Source organism: Nymphalis io, chromosome 21, assembly GCF_905147045.1.
Source record: "Nymphalis io chromosome 21, ilAglIoxx1.1, whole genome shotgun sequence".
Taxonomy (NCBI): Eukaryota; Metazoa; Arthropoda; class Insecta; order Lepidoptera; family Nymphalidae; genus Nymphalis; species Nymphalis io.
This window is the reverse complement of record NC_065908.1, coordinates 879,716-902,940: the sequence shown is the minus strand read 5'-3', so window position 1 is coordinate 902,940 and position 23,225 is coordinate 879,716. Positions and strand designations below refer to the sequence as shown.

The following is a 23,225-nucleotide window of genomic DNA, read 5'->3' as shown; positions in this document are numbered from 1 at the left end:
AAATTGATTAAAATAATTAAAATTACGTTCCAAACATCCGCGTAGTGTCTATTTAATATAAGCGCAATCAAAATATGTTAATTTATTTAACCAATGAATAAAGATAATTTACATTTGTTTATAAACTTCGATCGCTTATTGTAAACGACATGTCATAGTATATTTAAATATAATATAATTATGCAAATTGAATATAATATAATTATGCAAATATTAAAAAAAAAAACAACAAAACTAAATAATAATATTATTAAAGTATATTCTTTGAAATATGATACCAAAATATTAATAATTTATTTTAAATATATGTATTTGTTGCATAATTTATGAAAACAAACGTGAATTAAATGCTTTAATAAATTATGATTTCATAACAACATAAAGGAAATACAAAACTGAGTTTGTTTAAATATAACAAAGTAATTGTTTAAAAAAGTATTTTATTTACAATAGATATTTTTATTTTAATGTATATTACACTTATTTTTATAAAACAGAAAAATTGCTATTTTTTATATGGTTACTTAGAACCGATCAAGAAAGAGATAGATTCGATCAAAATCGTAACGTTAATTATTGAAGTACGCTCATAAAAGCACCTTTGAATTGTTATTGAATTAAATGTAAAGCTACCGATTCGAAATGTAGACTCCGAGAAAAACCGGCAAGAAATTAAGTAGTAATTACTAATATTCTTATCTACTAATTTATATAAAACGTCAAATAAAAAGAATTAAATTTATTATTTGTCCAATTTTCATTAGCTCTTTTAAATTTGCTAGCTTGTCAAGTCACGTCAAGTTAAGGCTCATTGAATGTGTTTATTTGTCAATATAGCGATCATAGCTATTATGTAAAAATTGCTCGAATGAAACCGAACGGAAAGATCATTTTCAAATATGAATATTTTTAAATATATCCGTTAAAATAACGATTATGAAAATTTTATAACGATAGAGCAATATGAATTAGAAAAATTCGAAAGGGTCGAAACGATTCGTGATTAATATAGTTGAATATGTAAGAGCACAGACAAGCATGTAATCGATGTTATCGATTGACAACCGATTAATTTTTCAATCGATCAATCGAATTATGAAGCCGTTATATATGGACATTGTAATTTTAAATTATGTTAAGGACAAGCAATATATATAATGGTGGGGTTCCTTGGTGGGGCTTTGTCCAAGCCCGTCTGGGTAGTGTTATGTTTCGGTTTGAAGAGTGAGTGAGCCAGATAAATATCCTAGTTCTCCAGGTTGGTTACACATTGACGATGTCTATGGTGGTGACCTTTAAACATTAGGAGCACCAATAACCTGTTTGCCTAACTGTGTTAAATTTAAAAAATGATTTCTTGTAACAAAATATCATAATACAAATTACGAACGACATGCGTAGGTGTTATTTCGTATATCAAAAAATATATTAAAAAAATATTTCAAGTTCTTAAAAGTTGTGAAATATGACACATTATAAGTTAACGTAAACTTTATGATGACAGGTCCTTAAAAAATTCCAACTATAAATGGCATAGGGTTACCATCGCTTCAGTGAAGACGAGTTCGTTATTGCAAATAAACGAGCAATCGATTTCGTAATCGAGTCTCGATATCGATTCCTTAATAAATTATATCTTTTCGATGTATTATAATCAAAGGGTACTGTAATTACTTTTAATTTAATGGTGACATTTGACCGAAATGTCGTTCGTTGTTACGTAGAACATCGAGTATCTTAGAAGTGACGATTTATTTTTATCTTTATTTTATTGTAAAAAATTATATTATAACTTTTTAATAACTTCAATATTTGTGAGCAATATGATTTTTTTTATAATAGAACATTTTTTACTAGAACTGTATATACATTACATTATATATTTTTAAGGTTAAAAACACCTAAACCTGATTTAGAGCAGTGATTAAGTATATATCTATAAATATATAATGCTATTGTTTTATTTTTATTAATAATTTATCATTTTCAAATGTGTTCATGTAATGCCAGTTTTAGTATGGCCTTTAAGCTAAGGTGTGTTACACTATGTCATCATGTGGACAGTGAATATGAACGGTACCTAATTATTCGTGATTCTTTCGCTAATACTTATTTGTATATAATGCTTTGTCGGTAACTTAATATGTTTTTAATAACAATTAGAAGGATGCTGCAATGTTATGCAAGATCAAATTGTGTTTTAAAGATAATCAGCGCATTATCTATATACAGGGTTGTATGTGGTAACTGTAATTTGTTGTATGGAAAGGTAGCTGCCACGTTAGTCTTGTGGCTTGCCTACCGAAGTCCTAGGTTCAGATACTCGAATGTTCTGCGACTGAATTATGTAATTTCTGATATATTTTATTATATATATATTGGAAGAATTTATTTATTTATTTATTATTTGGATAACCAACAAAAGAAAACATTATTACATTCATTTTATTATCAAACTTTTAACAATAGCTTAAATGTCCTTTTAATTATAGGCTATCACATCATGCAAAATATAATAATTGTATATCAAGATTTAAATTAAAAAACAATAATAATAAATTCAATAAAACATTACATAATAATCAATAGCATTGACATAACTAATAACATTATTACAGAAAATACAATTCAACATTTCAATATAACACAAAGTTTTATAATATCACAAAATTAAATTTAAAAAAATATTTTATTTTATTATAGTTATTTTAAAAAAAATGCATTATGAGAATTAGTTATTTCCTAAAATAACGTCATGTCACTATTATTTTTTTGAATTTGAAATACTGACGGTCATTGATTCATTATTAACGAGTAATGTAATAATAAATAGCGCTTTCGAAGCTTTATTAGACGTAGATGCACATATGAATATTTTTGTAAACTATTTTAAAATTACAATCAATAAATTCCAATGTTTTTTACAAAGATTTATATGAGTGAACAACAATAAACTGTTACTTTATAAGCGTGAGAATTATTTCTATTTTGTGAATAATTGATGTTGCCTCATTCGACTTATTTAGAATGAAAAAAAAAGCAGTTCTTATCTAGTCTAATTTGCCAGCGCTTACAGCGTGATGGATTAGTCAAATTTATTCAAATGTCAAGTGTCTAGTAGGGTTGTCGATTTTATGATATTCGATGTTATAATCGAATCAAAATCAAAATAGAAGAACCAATTATTGAAAAATAGTACTATCTCAATAATATCTGATAATTTTTTTTAAGTTAATGTTTCTAGATTGTGTTTCGATAATCGACAGGTGGGTGAGAATCGAGAGTAAAATTTTAAGGACGCGTTACGTTTAGGTATATTTCACTTCGTTCACAGAGAAAGAGAAAGATATACTTTAAGAAGTTTTAACGGTGAGCACAGGCATTTTTGTATAGTATAGAGCCATAAAATAAAAAGTTTCTTTGTTTAATCGATCTCAAATCGCTATCCCTGCTATTGAATTAAGCAATAAAAAAATAATGTTGTAAATGAGACTTACGTAACTGAAGACGTTACTGGTTAGTCAAGAATCACATGGTTTTAATCTGCCAAAGTCCGGCTTCAAAGTTGTAAACCATCTATCAAGTTTTTTTATATAACATATAGTCATATACTACGTTATTAAGGTTTTTTCCTTATTTTAATGTTTTACTTTACACGTTACAAATTACTATTCTATAATATAAATAATAATATATCAAATATATTTTACAAAAATTTTTTTTTTTTGGATGTTTTTTTTATATTGTGTTAAACATAGGTCAATAATAATTATTTTTTAATGTATTTTATGTTGACGCGATACATTGTGAATGTTGTGTACACTTATAATCGATATACATATCAGAAGTTGATTTTTTCTCTGTGAATGTTATGTATGCCACCATTTAATATGTATATTGTTTGTTCCTATTAAATAAATAAATAAATATTATACTATATAAACACATTATTAAAAAATATATTTTAAAATAAAACTCAAAAACTTGCGCTTATTTAATTAATCACTATTGAGTGATAGACAGAGACCATTTTATTGGTATATCAGTTTGAGATTTATAGACACCGTTTGCCCGATCACCGTAGAAATAGAACATTTATGTATTTTTATATGGAGAAGGTTTGTTGGACAACTTTGTTGTAAATCAACACTAAATGATAGTGCAGCATATAGACTTCTATAGCCTATAACTGATCGCCACGAAAATTGGTACACATTTGAGCATACTGGTGGAAGGGCTCATCAGATTTCTACGGCAAAACATCAGTATTTGGTATTGTTGTGTTCCGGTTTGAAGGCTGAGTGAGCCAGTGTAATTACAGGCACAAGGGACATAACATCTTAGTACCCAAGGTTGGTGGCGCATGGGCGATGTAACAATTCTTACAATGAAAATGTCTACCTATAATATAAAATAAAAAAAAAGCACGGTGAAAATTTTGTTGCAATTTTAAAAAAGCATAACAACACATGTTATATTATTAGTTAGAAGAACTATATTTTACTAACATACTCAAATAAATAATAAAAGTATAACAGCCTGTAAATATCCTACTATTGGGCTTAAAGCCTCTCCTTTTTGAGGAGGTTGGAGGTTTAATCACATGCTGCTCGAATGCGAGTTGGACTCATGTGACAGATATACATCCAACACAATATGCAGGTTTCTCAAGATGTTTTAATTCGAACCAAGCACGAGATGAATTATAAGCGGAAATTAAGCGCATGAAATTTACAGCGGTGCTTGCTTGATTTGAACCGAAAACCGATTAAGGTCATATAAATAACATATTAATTATTTAATTTACAGCCGAGCCGATGGCCTAGTGGTTAGAACGCGTAAATCTTGGAAAACCTGCATGTGTCTAATTTCATTGAATTCAAATTGTCACTTGAGTATTATACCAACCCTCATTGGAGCAGCGCGGTGGAATAAGCTATAAACCTTCTCCTCAAAAAGGGACAGGAGGCCTTAGCCCAGCTGTGGGACATTTTCAGGCTGTTACTGTACTGTACTGTATATATATTGCACAATATAATAAATGTTGTATTGTTACACTGACGATGAGTGACCTAACCAAAATGTTTAAACAAATGTTTTCAACATTCTGGAAATACAGAGTTAACCGACTTTGGATCTTATCAGACATTGTTCGGTGTATTCTCACGGAAGACGACCCACTTGCACAGTTCCTCAACACCACTCACCAGATATTCGATTTGTTTTGTACAATCAATGAAAGTTATTCATTCTAACATATTAGCTTATTGCATGTGTGTGGAACTAATCAGACGAGAAACAGTTCCGGAAATATGTAATGATGGAGTGGAGAATTTTGTTTTATTTAGTCAAGTTCGCTATGAATTATTTTTGTATGTTATTATTTAATAATTAAGTTTGTAATTTGTTTTATGATGTCAACTTTTAAAGCTTATTAATAACTAGAGCTTTGTCCGCGACTTCGCACGCGTCTTATTTCAGAATTGCTTAATAGCAATTATCATAGTTCTTACTTCAAAAATGAATGTATTTCATATAAACTTTTATCATCTTTATCACCTTAGGGGTAAAATTTTCAAATTGGCTCTGCGTTGATTGTTATGTTAGTCAGACAGTCAGTTAACTGTTACTTGGGTGTTTGACTGTACTCTTAAGAATATTTTATTTCCCTTTACATTAATACAAGAAATTCATCATGCATCGTATAAAAAATAATAAATAAATAGTAAATACACGACCAAGCAGTTTTTAGTCAGATTAATAAATCTGATGTTTAAAAGCTTTTCAGAGCTTGTGTTTGCTATTGAGCTTAAAGCTTGTATTTTAATATAAAATTACATAACACGACATGAGATTAGAGTGTACAAAATTTAATTGTAAACAATTCATATAATATAAATCCATATATAGAGTTACTACTAAAATCCGTAGCAGTTTTTCAGTAGAAATTATTTTTCAACCCATTGTTAATTTTACCTTTAAATAATCTTACAAAAAAAAAAGATTATTAAAAAATGTTTGTTAGAAATTACTTGAATAAAGTTACAATTTCTTTTTTCTATAAATTTACTTTCTTTTATATAACACAGTTTTTTGAATACGAATATAATTACTGTAAATTGTTGGTTGAGCGAAATACTTTTGTTGTGTAAATGATGTGTTCTTAAGTTTTCTTTTCTCTAATATATATATATAATTGGATCTTTATAGACGCATGCTTTTCTTTGTATCATGAATCTAATTAACTACTATTAATACAATATATTCAAGTAATATGTATCACACGTATAAATAATATATGAGGATAATGATTGACGAGCCGGTTGCCGTGGTTAGCAGATACTTGCCTTTCACGCCGAAACCCACACCGGGTTCGATTCCCACACAGGACAGACACATTTGTGCATGAACATGTCTGTTTGTCCTGAGTCTGGGTGTAATTATCTATATAAGTATGTATTTGCAAAAGAAAAGTAGTATATCAGTTGTATGGTTTTCATAGTATAAGCTCTGCTTAGTTTGGGATCAGATGGCCGTGTGTGAATAATGTCCCATGATATTATTGTTAATGCTGAAACTATACTTTATGTAATAAAGTTCATATTCACAAAGATGTAACACTTCATAGCCTGATATGATAACTGTATAATGCTATTATGTTATTAACATTTTGAAAGTACAATACTTGTTACTTCTTTAACTATTTTTTAAATAGCTTATTGGTTTTTATAACTCGTCTCGGTATTTATATACATAACATTTATTTCGTTGCTCTATTTTAATTAACGATATAATAAAATAAATCAAATAAAAATAAAAACTATATAATCAAGGCTAATTCCAAAGATATAAGAATAACAAAATGTGCCCTTTTGAATCGGAGTTTTGTATTCGAAGAACCGGCAAGAAACTCAATATATTTTTTTTAAATGAAGACATTTAAAAATGCATATGAAAAATTAAAATTAGCAACTTTACAAATTATGGACGCATTGAATGGTGACAAGAATTCTAGCAGCGTTTCTACGTTGAATTGCAAACGCGCTTCTGGCGCAAAATTTACTAGCCCAGCACAAGTGACCGTTTAGAATACAACGAATACGAATTTCACGCTTATTTATCATTTATTTATTTGTGTATTCGGTTGATGTGTTGTTTTCGTATGTGTAGGATATACACATACAAAACTTGTTCTAAAACTTAACAACAATAATATTTTTATTTTGTTTGCGTTTTTTTTTGAAATTATTCAATTGTTTTTTTTTTATCAAACCCTATTTTCGGAAGTACTTCGTATTCACCATAGGAAAGTCAATGGTAGTGGTTCATTTTTTAGTAGTAGTTCAGTTAATTTACATTTTGATTCATCTGTAGATAAACATTTAAAACACAATCACGTACATAACATTCCATCTTTAAATGTATAGTATTTAAGCAAATGGCTATTATTCACACAAAGCTCCACCGAATACGCAACCATATGAAATCTATATATGAATTTTAACAAATTATATACATTTTAAATGGCCACCTGACAGCGTTACCCAGTGACCTGTCTATGCTTTGTAAGTTGTTACCGATGTCTCGTTGCGTAATCCGCACGTAACGTCGCTTTCGCTGGTCGACCTTTGACATTAATGCAGCGGACAAAACCATATTATATATATATATATATATATATATAATATGGTTTAATATATATATATATATATATATATATATATATATATATATATATATATATTAATTGTTAATTTAAATATGTATACGTTAATATATTCTCTTGTTTACTAGTTTTGAATGTTGCTAATGTTGCAAATTCATTTTAGTGTTATATATCTTGGTTATAAATATATATGTATTTTAATTTTTATTATAATTAAATATTCAAGTTTAGTATTATGGGGTTAGTTCTAATACCTCTTATACAATTCACGAACAAAAACTTCTTTAATTTATTTAAAATTAATTCATCATTCATTTAAAAAAATATTTTTAGCGTTTGCATTTTACATAAGGGTTAAATCTTTTAAATATAAGATAAGATTTCGTATTATTAAAAATAATAGAAATAAACTATTATTCTAATGTAAGGTATACATTTTTTTTAAATACGACCTTATATTTTAATACTGATAAATTTAATGGATTTTGATAAGGTTTTAAGTGCTATTTATGTACCAGTATATACCAACCCACACACGACCTTATCATACGATAATTTTATATGTCAAAGTCGTTAAATTTTTAAAGCTTGCTAGTGGTTACTTAGCTTCTAACTTTTGACCTCAACAACCCATTAACGTGACTTCGTTAATTAAATTAGCACTTAAATCATATCGCTTAAGATGGGTTAATTTAATTGGTTAACAAATTCATAAATATTTATATACCAAACATTTATGTTTAAGTTTTCTAATCATTTATATAATAAATTGTTTCATATTTAACGTATATATTTTTTCCTAGCTGACTGCGTATAAGTGTTAACGCAAAGACCAACCTTCCTGTGATCAGTAAAGGCAAGTATTATAATATGTTTTAGAAATGTTATGTATGTCCTACAAGGTTTGTTGTCGAAAAACTCGGAAGGATTTGAAATTATCTCGTTTTGATAAACCGTTTACTGAGATATTATATAGATTAAACACGCTACGATAAGTTTAACGCACGTTTTGAATATTAGTTGATAATTATTTGTTTCGAATACAAATATTATGATTCGTTTGATTAAAGAAATGTATGTCATACGAAGTAAATATTCAAGCTAATGAATAGTCAAAGTCAGAAATCTTTGTACAATTTTATAATGTTATAGTTACTATTTATTTCTGCTTATTGATTGCCAAAAAATCTACCTCAGACCTCAGAAGAACCGGTGCGTTTTTTCCGGTTAGATACTTGTGGCGAAGGCCCCAACTGTTGCTGTAGGCAGATGTCGCGAGGGCGGACCAACTTCTACTGGTATGTACTTTACATATATATTTTAAATTTTTTTAAGCACATGATAGTTTTATTAAATATTTGATACGATTATATATAAAATTGCCTTCAATTATTCCTCGCGACGCCTTCATCGTTTTTTTATAAAATTCTATCATTTATATACTTTAGCCTTATCTAGTTTTCAGGATAACGTTATGACAAAAATGATTAGCGTGATTTACTCGTGATTTTTGCATTTATCTTTGATATATTTATAGGTAATTTTTTGTCTTACAAAATATTATATATTTATTATTTCTTAATATATGTAATTACTGGTAGTAGGGCTTTGTGCAAGCTCGTCTGGGTAGGTACCACCCACTCATCAGATATTCTACCGCAAAACAGCAATACTTGATATTGTTGTGTTCCGGTTTGAAGGGTGAGTGAGCCAGTGTAATTACAGGCACAAGGGACATAAAATCTTAGTTCCCAAGGTTGGTGGCGCATTGGCTATAAGCGATGGTTGACATTTCTTACAATGCCAATGTCTAAGGGCGTTTGGTGACCACTTACCATCAGGTGGCCCATATGCTCGTCCACCTTCCTATTCTATAAAAAAAAAAAATATGTTTAGTTTGACCTATCTTATATATATAACATTGTATAATGGATTTGCCCGTTTTAGATTTTAAAGAACTAAGAATATTACGAATACCATTTACTCCAATTTAAGTTCTTTGCATGATTGCAAGTTCACTTTATAATAATAATAAAATCAATTTTTTTTATTTTATTATTCTATTATTTTATTTATTATTATTATGTTACAATTTTTATTGTATAAATGTCATAATCACCCATAATGTAGCTAAGTAAAGGTCAATAATTAATATATTTCAACTTAGGAGTTTTTAAGTCTGTGGTGACAGACCAATCTATTACTGATATTATAAAGAGGAAAGATGTGTTTGTATATCATCGATAAACTTTGAAACTACTGATAATAATTTGTTTCGGTTATAATAAGAATAATCGTCACAAACTGAATTCGTGGACGAAACCGCGGGCCCAAATTTCTACTCATTAATAATAATAAAATATATTTATTAAAATATTTAAAAATGGCATCCTAAGATAAATCGTATCTCTTTAATCTTTGGAGTGTGCTCAGACGCTTCATAACCTGGATTCTTCACCCTTCTACCACAGAGCAGCGTGAAGTCGTTCACACTCGCAGTACTTTATTGTGGAAGACCAAACCCGCACGAAGTGTAATTCAACATTTCTGCTACGTACTGCTAGGGTGTGGAACATTTTACCAGCTTCTGCATTTCCAGTCACATATCTGTGACTGACCTTCAAAATAAGAACGAACGCATCTTTTAGGCGAGTGCGCTCCAACCCATTGCTCATTTTTCTTTTAGACATTTTCAAGCGCAAGCCTATAGTTCAGTAATAAAAAAACATATCTTACAGATAAGAATATATAACTTCTATAATAACACTTCGTGGATTCAAAGAAAGCAATAAAGAAACATCACGATGTACATTTCATTCAAAAATGAATTTATTTAAATATTTTTGAGTAATTAATGCGAAGTCTGTTTCTAAGCATTCAAAAACTCATTTACATAATTATGTATTTTCACTTCACGTCATGTTTTGTTATGTTCAAGTGAAAATTGTAAAAGAACTGATCTAATATTTAGTATTACAGTTACTATTACAGTTATTACAGTAACTATTACAGTTGAAGTAACATTATTATTTTCGTTTATTTTTAAGCGCAGTTGTAATAAATGGCTGCTTTTAAGGATCGAGTGTTCGATCCCCGCTCATATATGTATATGTAGAGGTTAATCGTTGTCTGAGTATTTGTATTTAACTGTGTTTATGTTACGACTTCTTTCTAATTAGGATTTTTTTCTAATTTATAGCTAAATCATAACGAAGCTAACTCAATACAGCATTGATAAAAAAAATTAAACAAAATGCAGCATTAACTCCCATTAGGCCGAGGTGACCTAGTGATTAGGTCACTTGAATTTTAAATGAAAATGGCGGGGGTCAAACTTAGGCAAGCAACACTGAATTTTTATGTCCTTATTTTTTTTTATAATTCATCTCGTACTCGACTTTAAAGGAAAACATCGTGCGGAAAGCTGCATGTTTCGTAGTGAGCTGTAAAAGCTTCTCTTCAAAAAGTAGAGGAGGCCTTAGCCCAGTATGGTAAATGTCCCATACATTTAGAGATAGTAACATTACGTTATTTAGGCATTATCTGTCAGTTAATTTATATTTCTGTAAAAAGCTAATTTGAAAATATTATCAAACTTGTCTCAGTGTGAAGGCAAAAGGAAAGTAAACATGTTTAAACGAACGTCTATGTGTATGGTGTATGGGATTACGTATACATTTATCATAAATTAAGTTAGTTTCTAAACTCAGGTTATCAGTATATATAGGAATGCTTAGAGAATGGCTGATACTCCATCACAAAGGGCACTACGCAGGTCATGGTATGTTCAGACAAGATGGTAAAATAATTGTTATTTATTAGCGAAGTAAATATTATTATGGAATTGAAACATTCTTGTTTGTAATTTAAAAATACTAGGAATTATTTCTATTGTAATTTAAAATGTTTATAAAATTTAAAAATAAACAATAAGCTTATTATCTTATAGTTAAAACTACAAATGAATATATTATTTATTGTGTAGCAAATTGATTTAAAACAAAATTTTCAATTGCTAAATTAATTTGTCAGCTATTTATGTATTACAAACATAATAATAATTTGGATTGAGAAGGTCTGCAATAAAGTTATATTAGTATTATTAGAAAAAATTGGACACTTTGTGCGTTACAGCCAAATATATAAGAATTTTAAATAGTCTGACAAAATTTGAATATGACACTATTTCTTGTTAATTACTTTAAAAAAGTATCACCAAAATTGTATCAATACTAAGCGAATTAATAGATATATTTTATATATATAATTTAAAAAACAAATTTTATTAAATTTCAAAGAAATATAATTCGTGATTATCTTATAAAACGAACAAACATTATATCATTATTACGATCACATATATAAACGAATCGGAAAACTTAAATGAGACAATAAGCGATGCAGCTGGCACAAGATCTATAGATCATGGCTGAACAAATGCTTCCATATAAGGACTTAAGTACACGAATGTTATAAATGTAGATGAGGATCCTTTTCTATCGTCGATGAGTAAATTGTTGATGAGTAAGTTTTTTGTTATATAATATGTAATATTATAACAAGTATATGTAAAATATCAAAATGTATTTTTCTATACTATTTTTTTTATTATTTTGTACATTTAATGTTCCGATTTTATATATTTTTTTAAATTATACTATTATTTAACTAAAACAAATACTATTAAATATTATTAATTAATTATTGTAATTTAAAATAAATACTAATTTAATAAAAAAAAACAAAAACATTAACTGGAAAGATTCTAGAAAAAATGAATATATTATAAATTAATACAAAAAACTAATTAAATAATTTATATATATATTTAACAAATTTATTTTTTAATTATGTATGATTTTCTATAATGATAGTGTGCAGAGGGCATTATATGCGCTTGCGCATCCAACTATTCAACCTTTAACTGTCATCGACTCTACGGTACATTGAATAGTAAATGCTTAGAGCTTTAACATTTAACGTAAATGTCCCAGTTTATGAGTTAAGTTCTTAGTACTCAGTCATTTTATTATTGCTTTAATAGATTCTGCATATTTTGCTTTTGTGAAATATATTTTTAAAATTATTAATAATTGATATTATTATAATAACGTAATCCCTATTTTGTTGCTGCGATAATATAGGTTCAATCAGAATTCATATTATAATCATCAAGTTACTTCAATGATAGAAATAAACTCGACGTTGTATCTCGTTGATGTCTTTTCCAATACGGAAATCTTCAACGTAATGTTATTTTAAAATCTTGTTATTTTACTTGAATAATAATAAATAAAAAACTTTATTACTAGTGTTATTGAGTTTATAATATGTTAGTTTGTCTATCAAAAGTTTTAGTAGTTAAGTTTAAGTTATTTGGTTTAACTATATACATAATATTATATAGAAAAATTTAATCTATGATACGATACTTGTACCTAGTACTTGATCAATATATTATGTTTGTAAAAAATCTATGTTAAAACCTAAAAACATTATTTTATTAATAAAAATATCATTACTTTTATGAAAAATAAGTACTAACAATACAATTTGAATGTAATAATAATAAAAAAATTAATAAATAAAAAAATAAAAATAATAGAAATAATTTAACTCACCCTGCACACAAGAAAAATAATCACGACACCACACAAACACAAGTTCAATATATCTCGTCTCGTTTGCGCGTGCGCCGGGGTCAGAGTGCGTTCTACGGCTGAGTCGGGAGACTCGCGCGCATCGCTAGAGAAAGCTCTTATATAGCCTCACACCACTGACATCATTGATCGCTAAACAATTGTGATCCTTTTGAGATCCATCGAATTTTTTTTTCATAAAATTGTAGTTTTTTTTTGTATTTTTTAGGAAACAATAGCACATTCGTTAAATTATTAAAGGCAAAAGCGTGTATACTGATTAGTTTTGCAAGTTAATGTAAGGTCAAGTTATACTTAACAGGATTTAAATGTAACTATGTTATGTTATGTAGCTAGCTTTGAACAAACTTTAAATATTTACTATTTTTTTATGAGTTTTTTTTCTGTCTGTACCTGTTTTTTATTAACCATCCTAAATTACTATTAGTAACGTTTCAGTGAAGATCATATTTTAGGTAGATTTTTCCTCGTGTCTAATATTTAATATCATGTCTTGTGTGCCCATGTCTTTGGGGAGTGGTTACTACTTAATATCAGATTGCTCATATGCCACTCTGTCTATCTATTTAAAAAAGTATATTAAAATATATATACCGTATCGTGCAATACCTTTGCTTTAAAAACGCATCGTAAGCTTAAGCTTTAGAAATATTGGCTTTTAAAATTGCTTACAATCTAGATTTGTTTTATAGTTATGAAACCATTAAAGGTTAGAATTTCATAAATCACAATTAAAATAATGACACCAATAAGCTATTGTATGTGTATTGCAAATAATTTCTAAGATCTAATGTTAGGGACTGACTTGAAGATTCAGGCAATGCATACGATTTCTTAAATAGCGATACTGCGAATTCTGAATCTGAAATTCGTATTTACAATTCATCTCGTGCTCGGCGGTGAAGTAAAACGTCGTGAGGAAACCTTTGAGTTTGAATATATTCTGGAATGTATAAAAAACCACTCTCAAAGTTATTTCGCACATTATAGGGAAAAATAAAAAAAGACATAAAACATTTATATTTATATATACAATAATAATGTCCTCCAGACCGATATCGGCCACGGCGGATCTTAAGTGAGATTAGCCAACTACGCAGGAGATATTATAGTGTACAAGTGTGTGCGAAAACACAGGTGCACTCTCTATTCCCTTACTCTCATAATCCGATGAAACGGCAATCCGACACGACCGGAAAGAATTCAGGCGCAGGACCAACGGCTTTACGTACTTTCCGAGGCACGGGAGTGTACACACTTCCAACTTCCAGACCCCGGGCTGCTACTGAGAAATCTGACAGAAAAACCTAATAAATTTTTATTGGCCCGACCTGGGAATTGAAACCAGGACCTCCGGATCAGCGGCCGCATATCTAGCCACAAGACCAATGAGGCAGTATATATTTAACTATATTGGTTTAAACGACACATGAGAGTAAAGCTCTCAATCTACATTAATTTTTCCGACATCTTCAAACAACCATTATCATATTTCAGCTAATTTACACAAAGCCATAATGAATTATATACCTTCATCATAAATTATTAGTTAAAACTCTATGGAAATCCGATCGGTATTTTTTGAGTTTATTTAAGACACTTTTTTTTTTTTTACAATATTGATTTCCCTTTTAATAATTTATAATCAGCGTTGAATAGTTTTTATTAATACTAAATAAACAATTATTTCATAGTTCTGTATAAACTAAGTATATGTCACTATGTTTATGGTAAAATAAGTGTAATTTATGTCATTGACGCTAAGACGTCTTTGTTTTAAAGCGCAAAGCTTTAAAATATTTTTTCTTTGTTATTTCATTCTATAATCTTATCATATAAAACTGTAACACACTGCGTGTTGATATAAACATATAGAATTTCATCCATCAGATTAATATTTTCTTAAGATATTTTCCTTCATTGAATTTGAACTAAAAGTATAACACGAATTTAGCTGTAGAAATGTCAGTGGCACTTGCCTGAATTTTAACTAGCGATCTTCGTTTAATATCTCCGTATTTTATCCAAATGACCATCGCGGTTCAAGACATTAAAAACGAACATTATGATTTGAGTTTACAAAGAGTCAAAGAAATCAAAACTGACGGAAGCTGGCAAACATTTGAAAAATCAAAAGATAACATTTTAAATAACAAATACAAGATTGATATTTAAAGGTTAATGACCTCATGATGTTGTCAAGTCTTTTATTCTTATGTATGTTAGATGTAATAAAGATGTTTGTGTTAGTTATGATTAAAGTTAATTGCAGTATTGGTAATACCAGCTATTTTGCAAGTACTAACATTAGAAACGACATGCGCTTTGTTAACTCTAATATTATCAAACTATACGATGTTATAATTTCTTCAAATTTCTGACGAACTATTATTTGTTGCAGATTACATTACTGTAAATATTTTATTTATTCTTGGTAATTTTTATAATATATTTTTAATTGTATATTTCTAAATATTTGTTATTATAATGATAGCGATGTTATATAATTTCGTTTTTAATGAGCTAGCCGATTTATAAAAAACTATTTGTGAATATGGTTGGCGGTTTGACAGATTTTCAATATAATCTAATGTGTCAAGTGAGCATTATCTACGTCTATATTTATTATTACTATGATAACAATGTTATGTAATTCATTTTAGGTAAATATATTATATATTTTTTTAGCTTTCGTCCAGCTGTGGACGGCAAAATGCTGAAAAAAAATAAATAAAATAAAAAATATATTTCAGCTCGATAATCATAGATCTAAGTATTAAAATATGTATATATTTTAAATAAAAAAATAATATAGCTTTCTTAACAGCTTTAACATAAGTCATCAATTCAAAGACCATATTGCTTTTATCATTAAAATAAATAAAATTTAAAATTAAATAAAATTAACATTTTAATGATTTTTTACAAAATTATTTATTGATTTAGTCATATCGCACGAAATTTTAATTAATTTACTATTTTAATTTTATTGGTTATTAATTTATTATTGTAGTGGGTAACGTTTAAACAATTTGCTATGTTATTAATTATGTTTTACTTATTTGTGACGACTTGATTGGTTTGTGATTTTTACTTCGCTCGTCTTTTAATTCATTTTATTCTTCTTGCATCTTGAAGACATATCATGCAACCATATAAAAGTAACTTTAACTCACTAGAGCTATATAATATGTTATAATAATTATAAGGATCTATTCCTTTTAATTCAATTCACTAGTCAGATATTAATTAGCGCGATTGATCGTTATTCCCATCGTACATTTTCGTCGCTATCTCATTTGTCAATCAAATGCCGCACATTGAGGTCCAAAGTCTGTTTAACTCACTTGCAACAGAAACGAAACATTATTACGTTTAAAACGTTAAATATAGACACGTTTCTTTTTAATTTTACCTTGATTATTTCTTAAACGCATATATTACGCGTCCAAGTGAATTTCTCTTCGATAAAACTTAAAAGACGCGATAGCATGCCCGGATTTAAACCTTATCTTTGATGACAATAAAAGCGTCACCATTCAAAGCATTCACCTAACCATATTATTTGAACATAGAATTAATTGTGCAATACAAACAAAAGAGTGTACACACACGTGCTAAGTCCAACCCTGTGTCCTAAATGTAATTCATAGACTAAACACTTGACTTATAATTATCATAGTAATAACTTAATCGTAAATATGTATTATTAAATTGCGAGTTATAAAGCTAAGATTACGTACCTCGTTTGTTTTCATGCGATTCACTAATTTCTTTCTTCAAGAATCATATCGCTGCTTATGTGTTGTCCGGTCTTTTATCTTTTCTGCATGTTTTCATTTTCATTTTTCTTATTACACTCGCTGCTCTAGTGTGGGTTTTTCGTCCGATACATGCAGGTTTCACGATGTTTATCTTCAAAACCGAGCATGAGATGTATTATAAATATAAATTTAGCACATAAAATCTCAATGTCGTTTGTATGGATTTTAACCCGCGATCTTCGAGTAACGCTTGGATATATGTTAGGTGGTCATCATTAGGGTTAGATTAAATAAACCTTTTTTATAGAAATCTTTATCGATTGGTGATGTAAGCTATGGTTAACATTTCTTACAATGCCAATGTCTATGGGCGCTGGTGACCACTTACCATCAGATGGCCCATATGCTCGTCCGCTTACCTATTCTATATAAAATAAAAAAACTTGTAAAAATGTTATTTTGTCCAGAACCAGCTGTATGAATAGTTACTGGTGGTAGGGCTTTGTGCAAGCTCGTCTGGGTAGGTACCACCCACTCATCAGATATTCTACCGCAAAACAGCAATACTTGATATTGTTGTGTTCCGGTTTGAAGGGTGAGTGAGCCAGTGTAATTACAGGCACAAGGGACATAAAATCTTAGTTCCCAAGGTTGGTGGCGCATTGGCTATAAGCGATGGTTGACATTTCTTACAATGCCAATGTCTAAGAGCGTTTGGTGACCACTTACCATCAGGTGGCCCATATGCTCGTCCACCTTCCTATTCTATAAAAAAAAAAATACATGAAAAAAGGCAAAATTAGTTTTTATCAGGATTCAATGAATTGCTATTTAAATTTAACATCTAGCAATATCATATTAAACTTGCATTCTGTAAGCCGTTCGTTCAATCTGATGCGAGTACATGGGGTAGGTAGTTTTGAAATCACATTGGATTTGCTTACGATATTAATAAATAATATTTGAAGGGGAAATCTCCCTTGGCTAGGATTCCACCGACCGCTAACAATAAAATTTAGTTTTGCAAATGCCGGTTACTATTGTGCGAGTTGTGTTTACTCTGAGAGTAATTATAATAGATAGGTTATATACTTAGTCTTACCCCAGTCTTGAATTATTAGTCCTTCACAATCACTCACCGTTAACTTTTAAATTTCTAAATGTTAAGGACCTTTGCTAATCACCGAATTTTCACATATATTTTTATTTCGCTGCCGCCGAAGCACGTTCAAGAAGTTTCTTCAAGATGGCGCGAAAACATCGTCGTCGTTGATTCGTCAAACGACATCCCGATAGTAATAAGGGAGGAAGACAAATATATATATTTTGTTATAAGTTGGAAAGAGATAATTTGTATTCTTTATAATTAGTGTTGCAAGTATTATAAATCAAACAATACCATGGGACACAAAAATTAAAGTAAATAAAAATAACGACATTTTAGCATTATAAGAAAGTTTGATCATGTCTCGGAGTATCGGTCTCAGTTAAAGTGGCTGCAAATCAGACTACGAAGAAATTTACACGCCTTATCTCTTTTCTACTCTATTCTTTATAACGATCACACACCATCTTACCTCAACGCTTTAAATTTCTTGGTTGCGATAGCGCACACATCCTGCGTTCTTCGGATGATAATAAACTAGTTACCCCCAGCAGCCGGACACAAACCTACAGTAACTCTTTTACTGCAAAAACCATCAAACTTTGGAATGCACTACCTACAGATATTCGGCAGTCGAATTCATTGAGTATTTTTAAATACCGCTTGAAAAGCTATTATATGTCCATTTCCAAGTAAGGTATGTATGTATGTATGAAATAGTATGTGGTTTATAATTTATCTATATATAATTTTATACTCATTAATTATACATAATATGTATATGCTATATAATAAAATATATATATATATATATATATATATATATATATATATATATATATATATATATATATATATATATATATATATATATATATATATATATATATTTGTATGTATGTATATGTCTATGTATGTATGTATTATTATATGTGGTTAGTGGGATGTAGATATGTGTAGTTTATTAAATATTTAGTATCACCTTTTTATATGTAAATGCACTTACCTGTTCTCTTACAAAATTCTTTCACCAAAGGTTGTCTGTTAGAGATCGCTATAAGCGATAAGACCGCCTTTGCGCACCATTTTTATTTTCTTTTTCTTTGATTGTTTCCTTTTTTTTCCATTTTATGTATATGTTGTGCAAAAAGTGTTAAATAATAATAAAAAATAATAATAAAATTATTCAAAAATCAAACTGTCGCCTATTTATTTACTGGAAAAATAATACAATGAGTATTGTTTTTAATCTATTAGTTTAACGTCTAAGTAAAATTCCTAACTAACTTGTATGACGTCAAAATGGACTAAGTTGGGGATCCTGACAGCCCGTCACTGTAGCAAGCGGAAGCGAACCTGTAACGCCCCCCGTATTTCAACGCACTAGGCATCGTCGAGACCCATGTGTCACACGCACTTTATGCGGAGAAAACACGTAAATGCATTTTTCTAGAGAGACTATAAAAAAAGTGTTGGTGATTCTTTTAGTCCAACTACTCCAACGTTATAATTTTCTGACCATCGTCACCGATTCCACTCTAACTCGTGATATATTCACTATTATATTATGTTCAGATTTATTTAAATAAATGTACTTTTTTATAGTATAGGTAGGCGTATAGACCACCTGATGGTAAGTTGTCATCAACGCCCATAGACATTGGCATTATAAGAAATGTTAACCATCGCATACATCGCCAAAGCGCCACCAACCTTAGGAACTAAGATGTTATGTCCCTTGTGTTTGTAATTACACTGGCTCACTCACACTTCAAACCGGAACATAACAATACCAAGTACTGCTATTTTGCGGTAGAATATCTAATGATTTATTATTATTATAGACTGAATTCAATTTTATTCAAATTTATATAATAGTTAATAAATTCATTATCGAATAACATCATGTTTTTGTTTATTAATAAAGCTATACTAAACTAACTCTCCGCCCCGACTTCGTATGGATGAAATAAGAATTTTATTTATTTTTGTCAAAAATTTTATCCTAAATCACGTGTTCTCTTACAACTCGGGTTCCTTCAAACGAGGCGTGAAGAGGCATCTTGCGGGCCGGCAAGGCGAAGGCGGCTAGTGCAGAACGTTTTTCCCGTCTGTACTGGCCGTCGTCGCGTTTGGACTCTACTACCACTTACCATCAGGTGGAGTAGAGTCATTTGCCCTCTCGGCGATTATAAAAAAAAAAACCACCTACCGGGTCTAATCTGAGCCATCGCATGAGGAATCGCAAATGCACGAATAATTTTTCATCAAAATTCATTCAGCCGTTTATGAGTAGATCAGTGAGAGATACGCAAACAAAAGAATTATACTAATACATAAAGTCAAAGTCAAAGTCAAAAATCTTTATTCAATATAGAAGTGTTACACTTTCTTATTGATTGTCATAAATCTACCACCGGTTTGGAAATAAACATATCAGACCTGAGAAGAACCGGCGAAAGAAACTCAGCGGGTATATAAAGATAATATGTTGTCAGTAAGCCTTGATTTATTAATTAATTATTGAGTGATATATTCAAATGTTACAACTAAATTTTAATTATATTATTAAATTATCAAGACGCTGATTAAGTAGCTTCTGATTTTAATATGACGTATTATCATATAAAATTAAGATATTTTAATATTAATACTATAAAACCGAGATGGCCTAGTGGTTAGCACGCGTGAATCTTAACCGATGATCGTGGGTTCAAACCCGGCAAGCACCACTGAATTTTCATGCACTTAATTTGTGTTTATAATACATCTCGTGCCTTACGGTGAACAAAAACATCGCGACGAAACCTGCATGTCTCTAATTTCATTGAAATTATGCCACATGTGTATTCTACCAACCCGCATTGGAGCAGCGTGGTGGAATAAGCTCCAAACCTTCTCCTCAAACGGGAGAGGAGGCCTTAGCCCAGCGGTGGGACATTAACAGGCTGTTACTGTAAATATATATTATTTTTTTGATATTTAGAACTAGTATTACAACTTTGCATGCATTTTGTGTGTGTGCGTTAAATTAATTGTATAAAGTGAAATCAGTGAGATTATTTATATTATAAGCTCTTTTTAGTGTGACTTTTACGAAATAAAGTTACAACAAGTCTCTATGTTTTATAGTATAGTGTAAAGTTTATCTTCGAATATATAATAATAATGTCCTCCAGACCGATTTCGGCCATGACGGCCAATCTCGAGAGAGATTAGCCAACTACGCAGGAGGTATTATAGTGCACAAGTATGTGCGCAAACACAGGTGCACTAGAGTACCCTAACTCTCATAATTCGATGGGACGACAATCCGACACGACCGGAAAGAGTTCAGGCGCAGGACCAACGGCATTACTTACTTTCCGAGGCACAGGAGTATACAAAATTCCCACTTCCACGCTCCGGGGTGCTACTGTGATTTTTCTGACAGAAAAACCCAATAACTTTTTATTTGCCCGACCTGGGAATTGAACCCGTCCTGGGTTTTCGGTCAATTCCGGGCTTGTGACCTTACATCAAGACAGTAGACCAACGAGGCAGTCAATTATTTCGAATATATATAATATACATTGGAAGATATAATAAGTCACTCAGATCATTGACTTTTATGTATAGTATTTTTATATTCGCCGGGAGGGCAAATGACTCTACTCCACCTGATGGTAAGTGGTAGTAGAGTCCAAACGCGATGACGGCCAGTACAGCCGGGAAAAACGTTCTGCACTAGCCGCCTTCGCCTTGCCGGCCCGCAAGATGCCTCTTCGCGCCTCGTTTGAAGGAACCCGGGTTGTAAGAGGAGGGGAACACGTGAGCTGGTAAGGAATTCCATTTTTTGGAAGTACGACAAAGAAAGAAGTTGCCAAATTTCTTTGTTCGCAATGGAATTGATGTCACAGTTAGGCGGTGACATCGAGAACCAGCTCGCGTGGACTTAAGAAGGAAGGTGGGAGCAGGAATTAGAGAGAATTATTCCTCAGAGCACTCGCCGTGATACAGTCGATAGAAAGCGCTCAGTGCTGCTATCTCACGACGCAATTGTAAAGGTTCAAGGGTATTTGTGACCTTTACGTCGCCAATAATGCGTACGGCATGTCGCTGCAACCGGTCCAAGGCCTCCAGTAGGTACTTAGCGGAGCCATCCCAAAGGTGTGAGCAATATTCCACACAAGACCGTACCTGTGTTTTGTACAGCGGGCACAGTTGTTGTGGCGTGAAAAAACGCCGCACCTTGTTCAGAACGCCGAGTTTCCGTGAAGCTGTTTTTATAACAGCCTCGATGTAATCTCTTGGACTAAGGTCGCAGCGAACGTCAATCCCCAGCATGGCGATTTTGCTTTGTATCACCAGCGGAGTACCACAGAGGGAGGAAAGAGGGGAAAATGCTGACTTTTTCGCTGTGAGAGCGCATACCTGTGTTTTCTTGGCATTTAACTCAACAAGATTGTCAGAGCCCCATTTGGCGATGAGCTCTAACGTCCTATCGAGTTCAATGACAAGATCCTTCCGCCTCTCCTCAATTTCCGCCCGCCCAGCCACTGCGCGTCCGTGGTATCCACCATGCACTGTACTATCGTCTGCATAGCAATGTATGTTCCCAAGAGAGAGCATATGATTGATATGCAAAAGAAAGAGTGTCGGAGATAGCACAGATCCCTGGGGGACCCCAGCATTCACTACATAGAATTGTGAAGCGCAACCATCAACTAAAACATGAAGGCTACGCTTGTGTAGGAAGCTGGCAATCCAGGTACATAGCTGAGCAGGCAGACCATATGCCGGCAGCTTGGAGAGAAGAATTCTGTGCCAGACCCTGTCGAAAGCCTTGGAGATATCGAGGCTCGACAGCCAACGATTCTCCATGCTTGTCGATAGCTTCACCCCAGAGGTGTGTTACGTACGCTAGAATCACCTGTGGACCGTTTTGGTCGAAACCCGTACTGACGATCATTAATTAGACAGTGATCTTTTAGGTAATGGATCAGTTGGTTGTTTAGAATCCGTTCCATCACCTTACAAAGTACTGAGGT

At 30.9% G+C, this 23,225-nt stretch overlaps 1 protein-coding gene across 1 annotated transcript in view; it reads right to left on the bottom strand.

Moving 5' to 3' along the window:
- The window catches only part of LOC126776664 (mucin-2-like), a 51,096-nt gene extending 37,722 nt beyond the window's left edge, over positions 1–13,374 (bottom strand). Inside the window, exon 1 of the mRNA XM_050499286.1 lies at positions 13,288–13,374. The gene's annotated coding sequence lies outside the window, so the exon portion shown is untranslated. The remainder of the gene's footprint in view (positions 1–13,287) is intronic.
- Between the last annotated feature and the right edge of the window lie 9,851 nt (positions 13,375–23,225).